This window comes from Pezoporus wallicus, unplaced genomic scaffold, assembly GCF_028554395.1.
Source record: "Pezoporus wallicus isolate ANWC-B61680 ecotype Strahan unplaced genomic scaffold, APGP_CSIRO_Pwel_v1 contig_4161, whole genome shotgun sequence".
Lineage (NCBI taxonomy): Eukaryota > Metazoa > Chordata > Aves > Psittaciformes > Psittacidae > Pezoporus > Pezoporus wallicus.
Window position 1 is genome coordinate 525,867 of NW_026639584.1, and position 18,001 is coordinate 543,867.

The window sequence follows — 18,001 nt, forward strand, 5'->3', positions numbered from 1 at the left end:
ATAACTGTTCATTACCTAGTCCTTCTTAGCAGCATCACAGAACCTATGGTTGTAAATAGCTGGTAAGCACCTTCAAAAAAGAACTGAACCTGTTCCAATGCACACCCTCCAGCTTTGCCTAGGAATAAAGATTCCCTGCCTCCTGGAGGAGATGGGGGAGTCTGTCTTCCTTTTAAACTCATAGGCAAAGATATTGAAAAATGCCACATGATTTTGGAAACCACAGTGGTTGAAGATCACTGTAGAGGCACTGTTAAACTATTTCGCAAGCCAAGGTATTGCATTGCAAGCAACTCAGATCATACTGCAACATCAGAATGTTTCAAATGGTAAGTTGTTTTTGACATTTTCACTCATGGTATCTTCTATTACCTTCTTGTACTTTCATTCACAGAAAAAAGACCTCTGATCCTGGGCAGCAGGTACAAAAGAGAAGACAGAAGGAGACAGCCAGTGCTTTGGCAAGCCGGGAACCCATATGCAAGGCAAAGAGAGTAAGAAAAGGAGCAGAGATGCTGGCACATGCAAGTCCATTTAATTGCCCTGGTACATTCAATTTATACCCAGACCTTTGACCACATTTGTAATCTAGGTTGGTTTGTTGCACGCTGTCATTGCACCGCTGTTATTGCATGGGGGTTGGTTTTAAGCTTTCTTCTTTCTAACATTTGTAATGCTCTGTCTTGACTTTTGAATGGTCAGGAAGATTTGGACTACTTGTCTGGGCTTTTTCCTTGATAGGGAGGAAGAGTGGAGTCTATTTTCAAAATCTCATAAGTTATTTACACCCTTGGACAGGATTTGGATGGCAAAGCTGACGCTAATAGCAGGTGCAGATCTATTTTGAGAGCTACAGCAAGATCAGCACTGTCTCTCAGCATCTCCAGCCAACATCAGTTGATTCTCTGCCCAAAGCATCCCATGACACTGCGATTCAGAGTCCTAACTCTTCTGCAGCACAAAACGGGGCCCCACTGCAGAGAACATGAGCTTGGCACGCCACTTGGAAATGATTTCTCTCCCATGTATCCAGCCACCTGGCTCGGCTGTCGATGAAGTAGGTTGTTCTCTTAGCTTGTTTTTGGTGCCAATCCAAGTGGGGTCATTTGGCTGACAAAGGGAATGAAGGGGGTCCATGTTTCCTTATTGCACTTGAAAGGAGTGGCTGGTGTTATGGCAGGCCAGGCACATCTGTCCTCACCAGTGAAGGCACTCACTCACTTGTAAAGAGCATGTGAGTGCAGATAACACACCCAAGTGTCCTGTCCCTGCAGCACGCCTCTTTGGGAGCTTTCAAATAAAGCTGCCTTCAAACTTTTACAGGGAAATGCAGAATTCCAAAGGAAGCAGAAAGTCTTAGAGTTTTTCTTCAAAATGAACTAGAACTTCATAGCTTACTGATATCTTTTTGTCTAGTACTGCTCCAGTGTTGTTATCATGTTGGCTTCTGCATATCCATTGCCATTGTTAGCTCTCATGTCCTCAAGAACGTAAGTCCTTCTTTTGGGAAATGGGCTTTCTTTGTTAACTTGCTTTCTCCCTTTTGGCTTGGCTGTGAAATGGTATCAGAAAATCACACACACAAAAAAGTTCTTTTAAAAATTCATTTGTTGCCTGAAGTAAGGAGTTCAGTGGCATTGCTGCTGAAACGGAAAGGGCAGATACCTGTGGAAACATAGCGTGACTATTTAAAGCAGCTAGTGAAATGTGAATGTTTACCAGGATAAACCATTTTACAGTGCTTTAGTTTCTCCAGTCTGGCCCCAAAGACAACCAGAAATAGAGCAAAATATGAAATTATAAATGTATTCTCTGGGTAAGTATAAAGAATAAAATTGGCAAGATGAAATCTGGCACCTCCAAGGAATATATTCTATCCCTTGTCTAATTCCAATGATTTGTATTAAGCAAAGTTCCTTATTTTGGGGATTGCACAACTTTTGTCGTGTTGCATGCAATTACCTTTTACTGCCTAGACAAACTGTCAGAGCATTAACCTGAGATTTTCCATGTAACGTTCCAGATGCACGTCCACCTTGAAAGGCCCATAATTCAGCTTATTTATAGCTGAATAAAAAACAATGCCGCCAAATAGAAGTCAAAGTTCAGAGGGATTGGCTAGTACAGCATTTTAAAGCCTAGTTCTCAGCAGGTTACAGGGCTGGAGAGAGGCCATAATAGGATATTGAAATGTTTTTCTTTTTTAGACTTGGCAATAAATTCCTTGACATCCCGTTATAATTTTATGAGCTGGTTGAGACTGTCATATTCCATTAGCTCCTGACAAGCCTCCATGCAGGGAGGAGCACAAGCCTGTGTCTGTTGGTCACCTATGTGAAATGCTGGAGATAAGCAGGTAGGGTTTTGACTGCTCTGTAGAAAGACATAATGAACTGGCCAGCTGGTGGGGCATTTTAGTGCCACAGGGGGTTAGATCAGATGTTTGGAAAGCTTGGTCTGAATCTTGCCACTGCCAGTTTGCACACGGAAACACAGTTGTGGAAGCCAAAACCAAAGCAGTGAATATGTGAGCAGGAGCTTGCTGTCCAGGATACCTCAGTTGTCTCACTGGTGGACTCCAATCACTTGATATTGCAGTCCACGGTGATCTGTAAACAGACCCACTGCAATATCTCACCTGTTTGGACTGATTCTGCATCTGCTTGGTTGCAAAAGCATTAGCAATCAACCTCCCGTGCCTTCTCTGAGTGTTTTATATGCTGCTTCCCTTCACGCAAAGTAAACAAGTAAATGGGCTTTTCTATGTGGTAGTTGTATGCATAACAAAAATGCAAATACAACATGTCTGTTTCTTTTTCCCAATGAACTGCAAAATCAACACACACAAATATGTTTATATGAGCAAGCCAGAAAAACAGCTGGTTCATCAAATAAAAAGGGGCACGCTTGGCTCTGCTAGGCCAAGTGTTCAGCTGCATCCCATGTATTTATAAAGTGAGAAAGTAGAGCATATTTGAAAATGCAGGTGGATAAATATTTCTGCCAGACCTGTTGGAGTATTTGAAGTCTCCCTCAAGCCGCTGCTCTGACTCACCACTTTCCGGGATGATGGGAATGCTGCCTGTGGGCAGCAGCTCTCCAGATCCAGGAGACAACCTCAGCCATAGCCATGAGGCAGCATTGCCTGAAGGGGGCTTTGCTTGGGGAGCCCTGGAGGACACCCCTAGGTCTGCCCTCATCCTGCAGCATGATGGATGTGGGGCCAAATGACGGCTGGGTGGGAGCTTCATCAAGATTGACTCTGCAGAGCTTGGGGCAGATGTGGAGCTGACCGCTTGTTTCCTTGGCCTGCCATCCATGGAAGAAGGCTGCAGCTGGACTGCCAACATGGAAAAACTGTCTCAGGTTAAGTCTGAACTTCAAAGGCAGTCATTATATGCCCCCTAATAATCCTGAGGAGGGAAAGCAGAGCAACAATGCTGGCACATGGACACAAACTGCCGACGCAGTGCAAATATTATATTAGATACTTCCAGCTATGACTTCCTCTGGGGTGCTGTCACTGCTGCACATGGAAAAGTAAATCCTTTCATAATAAAACACATGAAGATATACACACATGCCCAAGCACACACCTGCACAGCCAGAACCCAGCAGTTGCAGGAGGCAGGCTTCCTCAGCAAAGCCCATGTAAGATCTCTGTCCTTATAGAGCAAAGCTGTGGTTTATCTAAGGCACAGTCAGCCAACACAGGCTAATATGCTTATACAAAGTAAGTTTTCCAATGTTTTGTCTCTTTTTCAGTATTCAGCTAGAGTGTGCACCACTAAACAAAATTATTAATAGCTTTTTCTCAGTTACAGCCTTATTTTGTTAAATGGGCCTTCTATGTGGAAAGTTTGACCAAGTAATGAAGAACTTCAGAGCCAAAGTGACAGAAAGAAGTATCAGATCTGTGGCAGAATTTAAAATCATGGTGATGCTTAATAGCCTGAAGCTCCAAGGCCAGGGGAGCACTGTCAGACAAGCAGAACTGACTTTGTCTTCGAAGAACATCTGGCAATTTTTGTGCCCAGCTAAACAGAGGAAGAAGCACAGAGGAAGAACAAGAACCCACAAGCTGGTTGTAATAGTAATGCTATTCTACAGTTAAAAACATTTTCAGCTACAAAACTGGTGAGGAACATTCATGCCAGCACTAGAAGTGTTACATTGACCAAGCTTTGGTGTCAGTTTTACTTCAGGAGCCCCGTGAGCATTGCCTGCCTCTGCCAGTTTGGTGATTGCACTACCTTAATCCTGTTACTGAAAGGCCAATCTTGGCCTTTTCTGGTATTCCCGAGTGTAAAATGAAGCATTGCAAGGACGCAAACATGTCCTGGCTGAAAGCCTGAGAGCGATCTTCAGCTTTGAACAAAAATAATGTTGAAGACATGATCAGGCTTTATGGAAAACTATGGCACAACTCCTGCTTCTTTCAGAAGCAACGCCCATGGGATTTAGGCTACACAGTCTGTAAACTGCTCTAAATCAGACTGAACACCGATTTAGAGATTTGAGAACACTGTTTCTTTAGCTCATGGTGCAGGAGCTCCCTAGTGCGAACAAAATTCAGCTGGGATGAAGGAAGCCAGGAATTTTACCTTGTTATACATGTGAGCTAAAGAAATCACCCCTGACTGTTATACAATTAGAATTGCCTATCTTAGCGTTTATTTTCATTACTATTAGAACTTTCTAATTTTGGTAAACTCCATGGAAGAGCTCATCCAACTTCACTGACTCTCAACAATGGCAAAATAACCCCGACATGGACCTGTTCCCGTAAGTGCTGCCAGTTGTGCCTCTCCCTCGCTCATCATGACGCTGATGAAAGCCACTAGATGTCACTGCTATATTGCACTAATAAAGTTACAATAATATTTTTCTGGCAATAAATGTCCTGACTCATAAGGAAGCTGTGTTATAAAAGCCGTGGATAGTTTGGATTCCTTCCAGTTCAAAAACAAAACAAACCTTTTTTTTTCTTTTTTTTACTAAAAATATTGGATCCAAGTTCAAAACAGTCGTTTAACAAATAACGTTGAGTTGTATTTTAAAGGCAAAAAGACTTTGAAGTTAATACCAAGTAAAGAAACATGGTCTGTGGCTCTGTGGACTAAGCTGATGGGAAAAAATTATATCTGAAGGTCTACAGTGCTAAAGACGAGGCTTGACTAAATGCAGGGTTGGGGACGTTCAGGAATACTCATATTCTCTTGCTCAACCAGAAAGCGAGGCAAAAGGCCAGTGAAATAATAGTAATAGCAGTAATAATATTGTATGTTTATATGGTGCCTTTCATCTCCCAGGTTTCCCCACTGCAGTGTCTAGCTGACTGCAGATACAATAATCACTTCACTCAGCACCGCACAGGAACCACCCTTGGCAAGGCCATGGCGGCTGTCAAGCAGCACATCAGGAATTGCTGCTCCAGTTCAACACATCATGAGGGCATTTGTGCAGCAGGTAAAGTGTATTTTAATGGGCCAGCTCTGTATTTGCTTGTATTGCTGGGGCTAATTCCGGCCCTCTCATACCTGGGATGGTGTTTTGGCTTTGTGTGTTTGAAGACTCTAGTTATTGAAAAATTGGCAGGTGAGCTCAGCTTGCCTGGGAAGAAATTTACTGTGTCTCAAATGGCCACCTGGTTATCCATTCCTGTTACCTAAGTGAACACTTACATTTTTCTTTTGATGTCATCTAGGCAAGAACCAGCCACATCTGACTTATGCTGCTGCAGGTGATGAATGTGCTGAATTCTTGGTGGCAGAAGATGTACAGAATGTTAAATTCTCATAAGAAAATACTCACCTGAGGTAGGGCCTGCTTCCTCTGTTGAGGGAAGTTCTTTTGAGAGTGAGATGAGCTCTTAGGCAGAAGCTCTTCCCTGTGAGGGTGCTGAGGCGCTGGCACAGGGTGCCCAGAGAAGCTGTTGCTGCCCCATCCCTGGCAGTGTTCAAGGCCAGGTTGGACACAGGGGCTTGGAGCAAGCTGCTCTAGTGGAAGGTGTCCCTGCCCATGGCAGGGGTTGGAACTGGGTGAGCTTTAAGGTCCCTTCCAACACAAACCAGGCTGGGATTCTATGAAAATGCAAGGTTCTTTTGAGATGGGAGGGGAGGGGAGGAGAGGGAGGTGAAACCTTTGCCTTTTGCCTACCACTAAGTGGTCTGGACACCTTCACACACTTTGGAATGGATGTGGGGATCTGAAGAGGGCAGCCATTTCTGGCAGAGCAGGAGCCTGTCTCCACCCATTCTTGATGTTTTTTGATCACAGTAGAATTAGCTGAAGTTAATGGTATTTTACAGAGGAGCATTTTACACTGAGGGACTCAGCACAGCTGCAGCCTGGAGTGCAGCCCCAGTCCATGTGCCTGGGTGTGTCATGCTGCACAACGTAAGGGGCTCTCATGGGCTTTCTGCTCACAGTAAACAGTGCTGGTCTGTGTGTCCTTTGCCCCCAGAGGTGGGGAAGAACCCTTCTGTACTGCTGCATACTCATGATCACTGAGGGAAAGCAATGAGGTTCCTTAGTCTGTGTTCTCTGTGTAACATGGGTGGGCTACAGTGTAAAATGAGTGTAAACCATGCTCTGGCTTTTGTCGACACAGGAGGAGCCAGTTAACTGATCTGGAACTAGCATCAAAGGTAGGTGATGTTTTTTGAAGTGGCTGGAGGTGACCTGGCCACAATGCCTAAGAAAAAGCCCACTACTCATCAGCTTTGCAGGAGAAGTGCTTACTGTGTGCCTGCTCTTCCCCAGTGTTGCCTGTTTTATAATGTGAGTTAGGATAGCTGAAACGGATAAATCTATGGTTTGGGAAGCACTTTGGGACTAAGGGTGCTGTATCAATGGAGGGATCTATTAAATACTTGGTATCCAGCATGAAACTAATCCAAAGACATATACTGTAACTATAACTGGAGGGAAAGCCTCTCTCCTGATGGGTAGTGCTACAGAGTTTGTATGTTCTAGGTCTAGGTAAACTCCCAAATGGAGAAGGAATGAGACGGAGAAACAAGGCAAAGGCAGGAATAACTCACTTCCCTGGCTCAGGTTACTGACAAAGGCATGAAAGCCTCAGCCTGTAGTATAAATTATGACCTATCAACTCAACCAGTCATAATAAGAAAGGAGGAATCAGATGAGTAAGGCAATAGGGGAAAAGCAAATACTGTGAGTAATGGCAACAAGAGGTTAGTTCCCTAGAAGTTGTCTAACCACATTAGATAGCACAGCTTAGTGACTGAGTCTGGGCCCAGTGTCTAGAGAATAAATCAAATGGGTTTTTTGTTGTTGATAAAACATTTTCTCCACAGCAGATGGATTTAATATTTCCTGGATCCATACTGTTCAAGACTTGGAGTGGGGATCCTTTTCCAGGGTTGCATTATTGATGGCTTCGTTTCCAAGGGATGCAAACTCAGAATTCTCCTAGGACTAGTTGCTATAAACTGTTAAGTGAGGATTTTTGTCTCTTTCTTCTTCATTTCCTCCCTCTGTTGACTAAAGCGTTTGCTCCTGATCCACTTTGCTTCTCCAGGACCAGTTAATTTCTCCCACTCTCACTTGTACTTGCTTCTCTCCCCTGCTCCTCCTTCACTGCCACTTCCACACCTTTCAGCTGTTCAGGTTGTGGGGACTAGCCTAGATTCTGCTAGGCTGACAGTGGTAGCCGGCAGTGCACCCCTGAGCTCCCCTCACTCACTGTGCCAGCTCTCCCTCTCTCCAACTATCACCTAAGTTACTCTTTGCCCAGAGCAGTATGAATGGTGGAGCATTCCTGAAGTGCAGTGCAAGGAAGCAGAATGACTCTGAAGGGCGATGTTCTCTCAGCTGCATGGCAAAGCTGAAGTGCATTGCCATCTCCTATGACACAGGTTATTATTATTCCTTTGAAGTGACCTTCAAGGGTATTTTTCTGAAAGGAATTGCTCCTCAGCTCCATCTAAACCTCCCCTGGTGCAGCTCGAGGCTGTTTCCTCTTGTCCCATCCTTTGTTCCTTGGAAGCAGAGACCAGCCCCCTCCTGGCTCCATCCTCCTGTCAGGCAGTTGTAGGGAGCGATAAGGTCCCCCCTGAGCCTTCTCTTCTCCAGATTAACCCCCCTCCCCCACATCCCTCAGCTGTTCCTCATCAGACTTGTGCTCCCTTCACCAGCTTTGTTGTCCTCTTCTCGACCAGTATCTCAATGTCACTCTTGTAGTGAGGGGCCCAGAACTGAACAGGATTTGAGCTGCAGCCTCACCAGTGCCCAATACAGGGGGATGATCACTACCCGGGTCCTGCTGGCTGCACTAGTGCTGATACAGGCCAGGATGTTACTGGCCTTCTTGGCTGCCCGGGCACAACCTGCTCATGTTCAGCTCCATCAATCAGCACCTTTTCCACCGAGTGGCTTTCCAGACACTCTCCCTTTAGTCTTGCATGGGGTTGTTGTGGCTCAAGTGCGGGACCCAGCGCTTTGCCTTGTTGAACCTCTTATCACTGGCCGCAGCCCTTCGATCCAGCCTGTACTTCCCAAAATAAGACTCTTTAAACTAGGTTCTGTGTATAAATACATCCAGCTGCCACAAGACAATGTAAATTCGTAGGTAGCAAGTGGTATGAAACAGTACATTGCCAGCTGCTTCAGTTGTGTTGCGTGATCTGACCAGGCCTCTTGAATGGAAGAGATGTAATGCATCTGGGCTAACCCACCACCAAAATGCTTCTTCACACATGCATTTTTATTCTGCCATACTTCATCTTTCAGCTTTGTCACGATACTGGATTTGCAAGAGACTCGAGCCACAAAACCTTCCAGTCCCCTAAATACCTTGTGGGGAGCTCTCCTGTACTGTCAGGCTGTCAATTTGGTCTTCTTGCTGACAAGTTTACAGTCTAACCAAACCTGAAGTTTGATTGTCTGGGTCAAAGAAGGTTGTTTGGCAAGTCTGGGTGTACATGTATAGTAGACCAGCCACTACAGAACTCTAGCAGTATACATACATATATATATACACATATTTGTCATCAAATAGACAATAGTTGCTGTAGGACATATATTATGGCCTCAATGAGGCAAAGTTTGGATTATATTATTTTCATTTAAAAAATTATGTAATTAAAAATCAAAATTTCCTACCCTTTTTGTTTCCCTTCACCTATATGAAGGGGGTCACTGCAATATTACTTGAGTAACAGAAAAATTTAGCTGTTAGTGACTAGAGGTTTCTTGGGTTTATTTTTTTTCCTTTCTATTTTTAACTAATTCAGTATGAGTAGCTGAATTTAATTTCTTACTCAGCCCGTAAATCCTTCCTCTTTGTCTATCTCTAGCCCATACCCTCTTACTTCAGCACTTCCTGCAAGGTATATGTGGTGCTCACAAGACAGTATTATTCCACAATGACTAAGTTGTCCTGAAGTGTGTTATGGTTTAATAACAACAGGAATTGGGTTTGCTGCTACCAAAACCATTTTATTATGACACATCCAGAGACATAAAACCCTCTTGTGCAATAATAAGGGGAAAAAGATCTTTCCATCCACTTGCACAAAAGAAGCCTCAAGAGATTAGTGCTATAATAAGAAGAAAACAAACATGATTCAGGTTAGAAAAATGTAGCTAATATGTCTAAAGGAAACTGCAAGTACTTAATCAGACAGAGGGATTTGGGAAGCAGTATTATTGGACATGACCTGTGAGTTATAGGGAGACAGCGTATCAGATATTAAATAGATACTTATGCCTTTTGCTGTGACGTTACTAGCATCATGGGATTTGGGATGCTGTGTTCAGTTGTGTGTGTCCCAATTGGATGCAATGTATCAGTGAGTTGGTGGGGATGAAGTAGCCATGAAAATAATCAGGTGAGGGAGACAAAAAATTGGGGGGAAATAATTAAAAGTGAAGCAAGTATTGGGACTTTGACTAAGTGATGGCACAAGGAAGGGACAAGGAGTTTACATACATGAAAGCTCTAAGTGGGAAGAGGAATCACACAATGAAACACATGAGATGGGATCTCAAGGGAAAGAGGAAGGAAAATTTTAGGTCAACTAGCAAGAGAGGACTGTGCAAGACTTGTAACAGCTAAGCCAGCCTTTCATTTTATTTAAAGTAAATTCATGAAAGTAATAGGAAATACCAGACTAAACAACTTGAATGTGAAGAAGGGCGAGGAAATGAAAAATGAGGTCTTTTGCATCTCTAACTTTAAGGCTGATTCAGTCTCATCTCACTAATGTACTTTGGGGTAATCTTGCCTAAACCTGAATGGATCAAGTGGTTGGGTCAAGTGAGGCTTATCTGAGTTCTCTCGCAGAAGTGTTGTGAACTTTTTAATTGGGGCAGATAAGGGGTTGTTGCCTCTGGAAAGCTTCCTTTTCATTCAGAAGTTTGAAACAGAGGGTATAACCTCCTCTCCTCATCAGTCCTCCCAGTCTTAGCCAACTAAGAGCTCAGGGCTGCTGCTGATACTGAGTTACCGTATTTAGCTAACCACGGAAAAAGTGTAATGTGCAGTTACAAATGTGAGTGCAGTGTTCTGGTGCTGCTCTCACTAGAGAAAAGAATGAAAAGACAATCTAAAGTTACATAGCACTGATAAGTTAATGGAATCTTTCCAGGCCTTACAGTGAAAGGTTCGCTTTGGTTCACATCTTATTTTCTCCAGCCTATTTGCTCAGCTTTCCATAAGGCAGCAGATAAAAAATGGAAGTGCTAACATTTGGGAGGTTGGTTGTGACTTCTGTTTCACCTGAGTAGGAAACCCAGAGATATACAACCAGAAGTTCTGAAGACCCTACAGTGCACGGGAACTGAGCCACATGACCTGCAAGTGTCCTGCTTAGTGGCTCTCGTACAGGCCGACAGCAGAGCAGACAGGAAGTGAGAGTTTACTGAGAAACAACACAACCCATGGAGACACAGGATGCCAACCTGCATTCCTGACATAGCCGTGTTTGAGCCATAGGCAACTGCCAATGGCTCTCTGGGCAAGCCAGGCCAAACAAAAAGTTCCTCTTGGATGTTAAAATTAGAAATAAGATATTACTCAGTTGGACATCACAATACTAGCAGTTGCTCACACTTGCTTGGAATTGTTCTAACAGGTTCAGGATTAATTTTCTTCCCTCCTTTCCGGAGGCTGCAGATACATAACCCTCTTGTGACCTGTCACAACTCTCTTCGAAAGAGAGTGATATTGCACAGTGCAGAGTCTGTAACTATGATACATCAACGCCTTGTTTTCCTGGACTTTGTAAGAAACAAGAGTTAGTTCTGTTTTTACATAAAAGCCTTTTAACAGTACTTCGATGATGAACTGAACCTCTTAGGTAGCTGGGTCTGTATCTGTCTGGGGACAGGGATGAAAAGAAAGAGCACGAGGAGCCTGGCAGAAACCAATCAGCAGAGTTTGGCGTCCTGTGCAACACAAATACATGACTTGGAGAAGACTAACTTTCCTTAGCACAATGAAAATGTCCTCTGCATGAATGAGAATCACCTCTGGCCTCACCTTCAAGACTTGGAGCAGAGGCAGATGGATGAGCAGGCATACACCCATAGAGTGCCTGATACTTTGTTTTGTTTTCTCACTCTACCTTGGTTTCAGGGTTCATTTCTCTAGCATTTGTTACCACCTACCTAACACGACAGGTCTTTGATGTAGAAGGTATGGGGTTTTGCAGCTTGAAATTAAATGCCAGCCTTGAAGCTGAGACTATAATGACTTTGTGCTGTAGATGTAATTGTCCCTGTGGGGGAACTTGCGACATGCACCAGAAGCAAAATTCACTCTTCCAGAGTCTAAGTCTTTTGGTTTAGACTAATAAAAAAAAAGGGTGGTGCATCCCAGCAAATTTGATTCCTCTGTCTAGTGGAACAATGAGCAGTTAAAGCTCCATTATCATGTGAACCTGGCTTGGCTGGGGTGCTCTGCAGCTGCAGATTTGAGAGCAATGTTAGAACTGGCTCTACTAAATGCAACTGCAGCGGGAATTTCTGTTTATGGGGTGGGGAGGAGTGACTGTTAGCTTGAATTGAATACTTCTGGGTTATTTTTTCATTTATTATTGGTAATGAAATGTACTTTTCTAAAACTTAGGACTGCTCCAGTCAGCAGCATGGGTGTGTACTGGGGACTGTGTTGCCTGCCCACCATGATAATAGCTCTCTCATGTCATGGCTGGCATGCTTCTGTGCATGCACCATTATCAATTCTTTGCCATTGGGTGAGACTTCTACATCAAAGAGGTTTACGAGCAGAACCTCCAATGTGTTTGAGGTTTGTCCATCAGTGCACGGCACTTCCCAAGAGCATATTTCCTCATTTAAAAGTAGCCAGACTTGTTCCTGATTGCATTATGGTTAGTTTTGATTCAAGGCTGCCTCCAGAATCAATGGGAGTGTGCTTTTGGAAAGTACTGTACAGAGATGGGGAAACCTCAAACATTTTGGAGGTTCAGTTTGGAAACCTCTTTGGTTTGGAAGTCCACCAAAAGCATGTCATGAGATGGTTAGAAGGATGGGTGGGGTTTACATCTGAGGATAGAGTGCAAAAGTGAGAATTGTTTAGCTTGGAAGAAGAAAGGGTCAGAGAGTATGTGAGTGAGGTGTTTAAGAAAGATACCAGGAAAACTAATCCACTCCTCAAATTAATATGAGGATCAGTTAGTAAAAAGGAAACAGGACAAAAATTTTAGTATGGACCTGATCTCCAAAGGCTGTAGGCAAGCAATGGGTATAAACATCACAATTAGAAAAAGTGGTGTTGAATTTGAGGCTTTGCTGTGTGCCCCTAAGCAAAGTTTTCTCTCCTCTATATGCCTCCCCGTCTCTTCTGAGCATCTTCAGTGTGAAGGTTATAAATAAACTAGAGGGAGAATCAGTCCTAATTGTGTGCTTTTAAAGCAGTTTACTCAACAGGGCTTCAATCCTGATGGTGCACTTTAGCTTTTCCTCAGGATCTGATTCAGCACGAGTTTTTTGTGTGGCTTCGACAGAAATAATTGGGGCAGTCTTGATGGGATTTCTGAAAGTACCTGTATGACAAAATCCTGTTAGGAACTCAGTAACTAGCTCATTCTGACAAGTCTACAGGTAGGTGTTTTCATCCCAAGCGCTTACACACAAATAATTCTAGACATCTTCCACTGTGCCTCCCAGTAATACAACAGCTGTACCACCACTACCTCTTCTTGTACCTTGTCATGGTAGATATATCAAGCTATGTAAGAGGCCTACATAGTAGAAAAGAAATAAAGCTTAGAAAGATTGGATTCTGGACAAACTTAGGAAAGAAATCCAGTTCTGGAGAGTGGCTCTTCATCCCAACCCCTCTGAGTAGTGATGGTGTGACAGTTTACTCCAACATAAAGTACCTTGCTGCTAAGTGTGTCACCTCTCAATTCATCTAAGTCCCCCTTCTGTTCTCTTCAGAGAGCTCATCATGCACTGAGATCACAGAAAGGGGATGTATGATCAATGAAATGTGTATTTTTAAAATTTCAAATGTAAACCATACATGACAGTATATAGTAAAAACCCAAAAAGGAGCTGAAAACACACATCAAACTGAATGGACTGGGGTTGAGGTGTTAGTCCCTGAAGTAGCAGTGGGAGACAAGCTAAAGCAGGATAAAAGCAGCAAATCAAAGGTCATCTGCCTCCACTGGGGATGGGGACAAAACAGAGCAGCATGAACATGCAGTTTTGTGATGTCTCCAGCCTGGGACTGTTCATCATGCTCCAGATGGGCACTGACCTCTTCAGGGGTCAGGGAGAAGGGGAGGAGAATGCTGTGCAAGTATCAGATCATCCTAAGGCTTTTTGAGATACTGTATCCTTAATCACCTTTTCCCTCTGTCTTCTAGCCAGGAGCTGCTTGTCAGTCTGTGCCCAGGTGAGGCAGGGCATAGACAGACAGTCCCCACTGGCATGGGGAGGACAGTGCCAGGCAATAAGTTGCTCTGCTGGCACTGCAAACTATTTCACCTACCCAGCTGAGAAGCCTTCAGTCGCTCAGGAAGATAATACTGCTATCACCTGGAGATGTTTCTCTTAGAAGCTATCAAGCCTCTGTCAGACTTTGAGCACTTAAAGCTGGACTTCAGAACTGCAGCTGGCAGAAAAACGCAGAGGCACTTGGCTTAACAGAAAAGCAAGCAGCAAGGACAGTCCTAAAGTCTCCAAGGGCTGGAACAGCACTGCCTGTGGGTAATGGATACAGCAACATGTCCCTTCCATGGAACAGGTATGAGCTGTGATTTCTTGAGATTGACTTAATGTAAAGCCCCCGTGATTAATGTAACTCACCACTGGATGTCATTGTTTCTCTATAGGAAAGCATCAGGGACACTTACTTGGCAGTAAAATCGTTTTTATTGTCTCCCCCCCCCCCCCCCAATAAAGAGTCTCACATATGGGATCTTCAGGTGTTTGGCACCTTTTCCATCTGGCTCCAGCAAGCTCAGGAACCAGATTACACTGCCTGTTTTCCTAGGGTGGGGAAGGTTTACAGTCGTGGGATGAATACGGTCTATCCTCAAACTCGCAGCTATGGGGCCAGATCATCAGCTGGTGTAAATTGTACCGCTCTGGTGAGGCAAAGCAGCAATGCCAATGCAAACAGGCTGAGGATCCTGCCCTGTGCCTGCTGCTTTCAAGTCCTACTCAACTACAGCCGATCCTCCCTGCTTCCTCATACACCTCCTTCATGTCCCACCTTTTTCTTAGTGTTCTCTTACAACAGACCTAATCCTTTGTTCTGTTTTCCCTCTCAGTCCTCAGCTTCAAAATTTCATCCAGATTTTAGCATCAGTCATTTTTCTCCTGTTCTTTCTGCTTTTGTTTGTACTGTTTTCAAGATGCCCCTTCCAGATGCAAATCTGGAAAGACGGCCTTAGAGGGATGTGGTCACCTGGAAAAATAAGCAAATCATATAAACTTAGCCCAGACTCTTCTCTAACTTAACATCTGCCTTGGCTTTTTGGTTGTTCTGGTCCCACCTCAGTGTTAATTTTCCACACCCACCCCTCCATTTTTTTTTAAGATCTCCAAATGCATGTTTGGGCAGGTATAACTGTAACATGGGAAATTAAACCTCTTTGGTGTTAAACAAGCAGTGTGGAATTTTACCTTGTTAGGTCTTGATGTGGGCACAGTGAAGGTTCATCTGAATGTAATTAGCACCTAATTTGTTGATAAGGTTCCTCTGTGCTTCCTGCCAGTGGCTGCTGTTGCAAGCAGCCTGTGCCCAGTGCAAAGGATAGACTTGCTTTCTGGAGGTTAAGGAAGTAGATGGTGCCATTGACAGAGCATGACAGGATGGGTCCAGTTTTCTTCCTGTGAGTAGTTTCCTTAGCATCCCTCTGCAAAAGTTCGGTATCAGCAGGAAGGTCTCAGGCTTGATGGCTCATAGTGCTCTTAGAATCACAGAATCAGAACAGTTTAGGTTGGAAGGGACCTTAAAAGGTCATCTAGTCCAACCCCCCTGCCATGACCATGCTCTTATCATCTTTCAATCACACTTCTTTATCTAGAATGAAAAGTTAATTAAACTGTCAATTATTCATACAGCTACAAACAAGGAAAACATCTTCTACCATCACACTGATAAAATAGACCAATTCTCTTTGCTTGCTTTATATTTACTGTATGTCCAGCAGCTTGGGTAGGATGTTGTGTGAAGGATCTTGAAGACTCCTTTTCTACCAGTGGTGTGAGCGCCTGCAGGAGAATAAGAGCCTGCTAAGTCACATGAGCTGTTGTCTGTTTTTCAGTAGATGTCTGCCCACCTTGCCTAGATGCAGTGACAGATCTAGAGCCACTTGACGTTGTGCATTATCAGCCTCAGAAAAGGTCCACAAAGTCAGTGACGAATCTGATTGTGCCCCTTCTTCTACACCAAATCAGTTGGCTGCTCTGCTGGTAAAAGCACTGAACCAGGGCTAGATGAAGTAATTCAAACATCTTGTTTCACTCAGGGTTCTGGCAGAGATGAAGAGGAGACCCTTACTGCTTGAGGGGAGGGCACAGAAAATAGCAAAATGGTTCCATGAGATCGCCTTCATCCAATCCATGATAGATTTTTGGTCTAAGTGAAGATAATTTGTAACTAAATAGAGAGATGATGGAGCTGTTTGTGGGCTACAAGGATTTAGATCTGTGATGAAATGAAACCACGCAACTTTAGAGTATAAGGGTAGATCTTGCCCTGATGAAATAGAATTAAATTCTTAAGTTTCCCTGACAGAAAAAAAAAAGAGGGGAGAAGGGGGGAGAAAGACTTGGCATGTCCCACAGAGAGTCTTTTGGGATTAGATAAACTGAAATCTTATTGAGTTTTAAGGTCAAAGTATGTTACAATCACAAATGTGGCTGTAATAACACCACCTTATTTACCAATTAAACAGGGAGTCTGTGTGGGCTTGGGATCTTACTCACCGGCTTCAAAACAAACCTAAAAATATTCCTAACTTGTACACCTGTTCCCTTACCTAGTTACCAGGGCTGCAGAGAGAGGGGGGTGGTTTCTGCTCAGATTTTGCAATGGTAACTTGGTTTATATCCATTAGATAATTTTCATGTTTCATATGGACAAATGGCGTCTCCAGGAATGAGACAACTTGTGAACGAGGCACTTCCAGGCGTGCTTGGTGCATCTGATGAAGTAACTTCTGAAACCTTGATGGCTAAAGGACCAAAGTCTCTACCTCAGAGTGTCTCCCCGCGGTCACCTTGTTTAACAAAGGAGCACTATGTGCAGGTGATGCTCTTGGTGTGATGTGTTAGAGCCATCTGTATTGGGCAAAGAAAATCCACGGTCAAAACCTCCTGACTGACTTTGAGCGTTGTAGGTTTGGATTTATTATCACAGCACAAGAAATATCTGAAATAGCATTGCAGACGTGAAATCACTGGTGAAATACTTTCTAAAGTAGGTATAGGAGGGGCTGGGTAAGATGAATCACATTTTCATAAACCAAATCTCAACATATTCAGCAATAGGAGGACATCTAACTGGGGCTGTTGAACAGGGGAGTAATGTAGCTGAAAGAAGGACCTGTATTACAGAGGTTTCTCTTGGTCTCTGACGCGTTGTGATTTTCAATTCTGATGCCAAAATCAGTTATTTTACATCGAAAGAGTTAATTTCCTTATTTATTTTGCCAGCTGGTCTCTTTTCTCCTCTGCATAAATCCTCTGGTTATTACATCAATATCTTTTGATGTGATGTGTTCAGGTTCTTGCTCATTAGGCTGTTCAGTGACCGTAACTGAATAAATAACTGGTAAGGGTGCTGAAGGGGAATAAAGAAGATATTAAAAATACAATAGGACATACTCTGGTCTTCATCATGGAAGACAATTTGCATCTCAGCTCTACCACCGCTTACATTACATACTCAGAGGTATTTGTAAAAATATTCATAAAAATCTATTTATTTATAGGGATGTCTCAGTTGAAAACAATAAGAGAGCTTGTGTGGATATGATTCAAAGGAATTGCTTTTTTCCCCTGGAGTTTCTGGTTTGTCAACAAACAAAACTACCATCAACAAAAGTTGTCATCTCTGTCCCAGATTGCTTCATGGGTCAGAGTCCTCGAGGAAGCAGTTTTTAAGGATGCTAAAATGAAAGGAATGAAACTTTTATTTGCCCACATTTGGCCTGAACATTGTCACTGTTTGTTTTGAGATCAATTTAATGTTTTGTATCTACAATGATTCTTCCCATGTTCCCAACCATGCTGGTGTTGCATATTGTGTGGCAGTTACTTCTTGCTCAATAATCAGTATCTTGTAAACTTGAAGCTCCTGCAGTGTACACCTACCAGTACCCACATAGTAGATACACTGTTGAGAGGTTTTAACAGAATACAACTGGTTTAGATATTTAACTCCAAAGCAATAAATAAAGCTTAGGCTTCTTGGTAAATGGCAGCTATCGTGCCTGTACATTCAATTTGATGACTCACTGCTGTAATCCATCTGCCCAGGCTGGAACGT

The 18,001-nt window shown here is 43.4% G+C and overlaps 1 long non-coding RNA gene across 1 annotated transcript in view; it reads left to right on the plus strand.

Moving 5' to 3' along the window:
• The first annotated feature begins 663 nt into the window (after positions 1-663).
• LOC130602348 (uncharacterized) overlaps positions 664-18,001 on the plus strand; it is a 149,593-nt gene continuing 132,255 nt past the window's right edge. The window contains exons 1-4 of the long non-coding RNA XR_008972882.1: positions 664-1,057; positions 2,208-2,356; positions 5,313-5,469; positions 6,614-6,650. This is a non-coding gene — a long non-coding RNA (uncharacterized LOC130602348). The remainder of the gene's footprint in view (positions 1,058-2,207; positions 2,357-5,312; positions 5,470-6,613; positions 6,651-18,001) is intronic.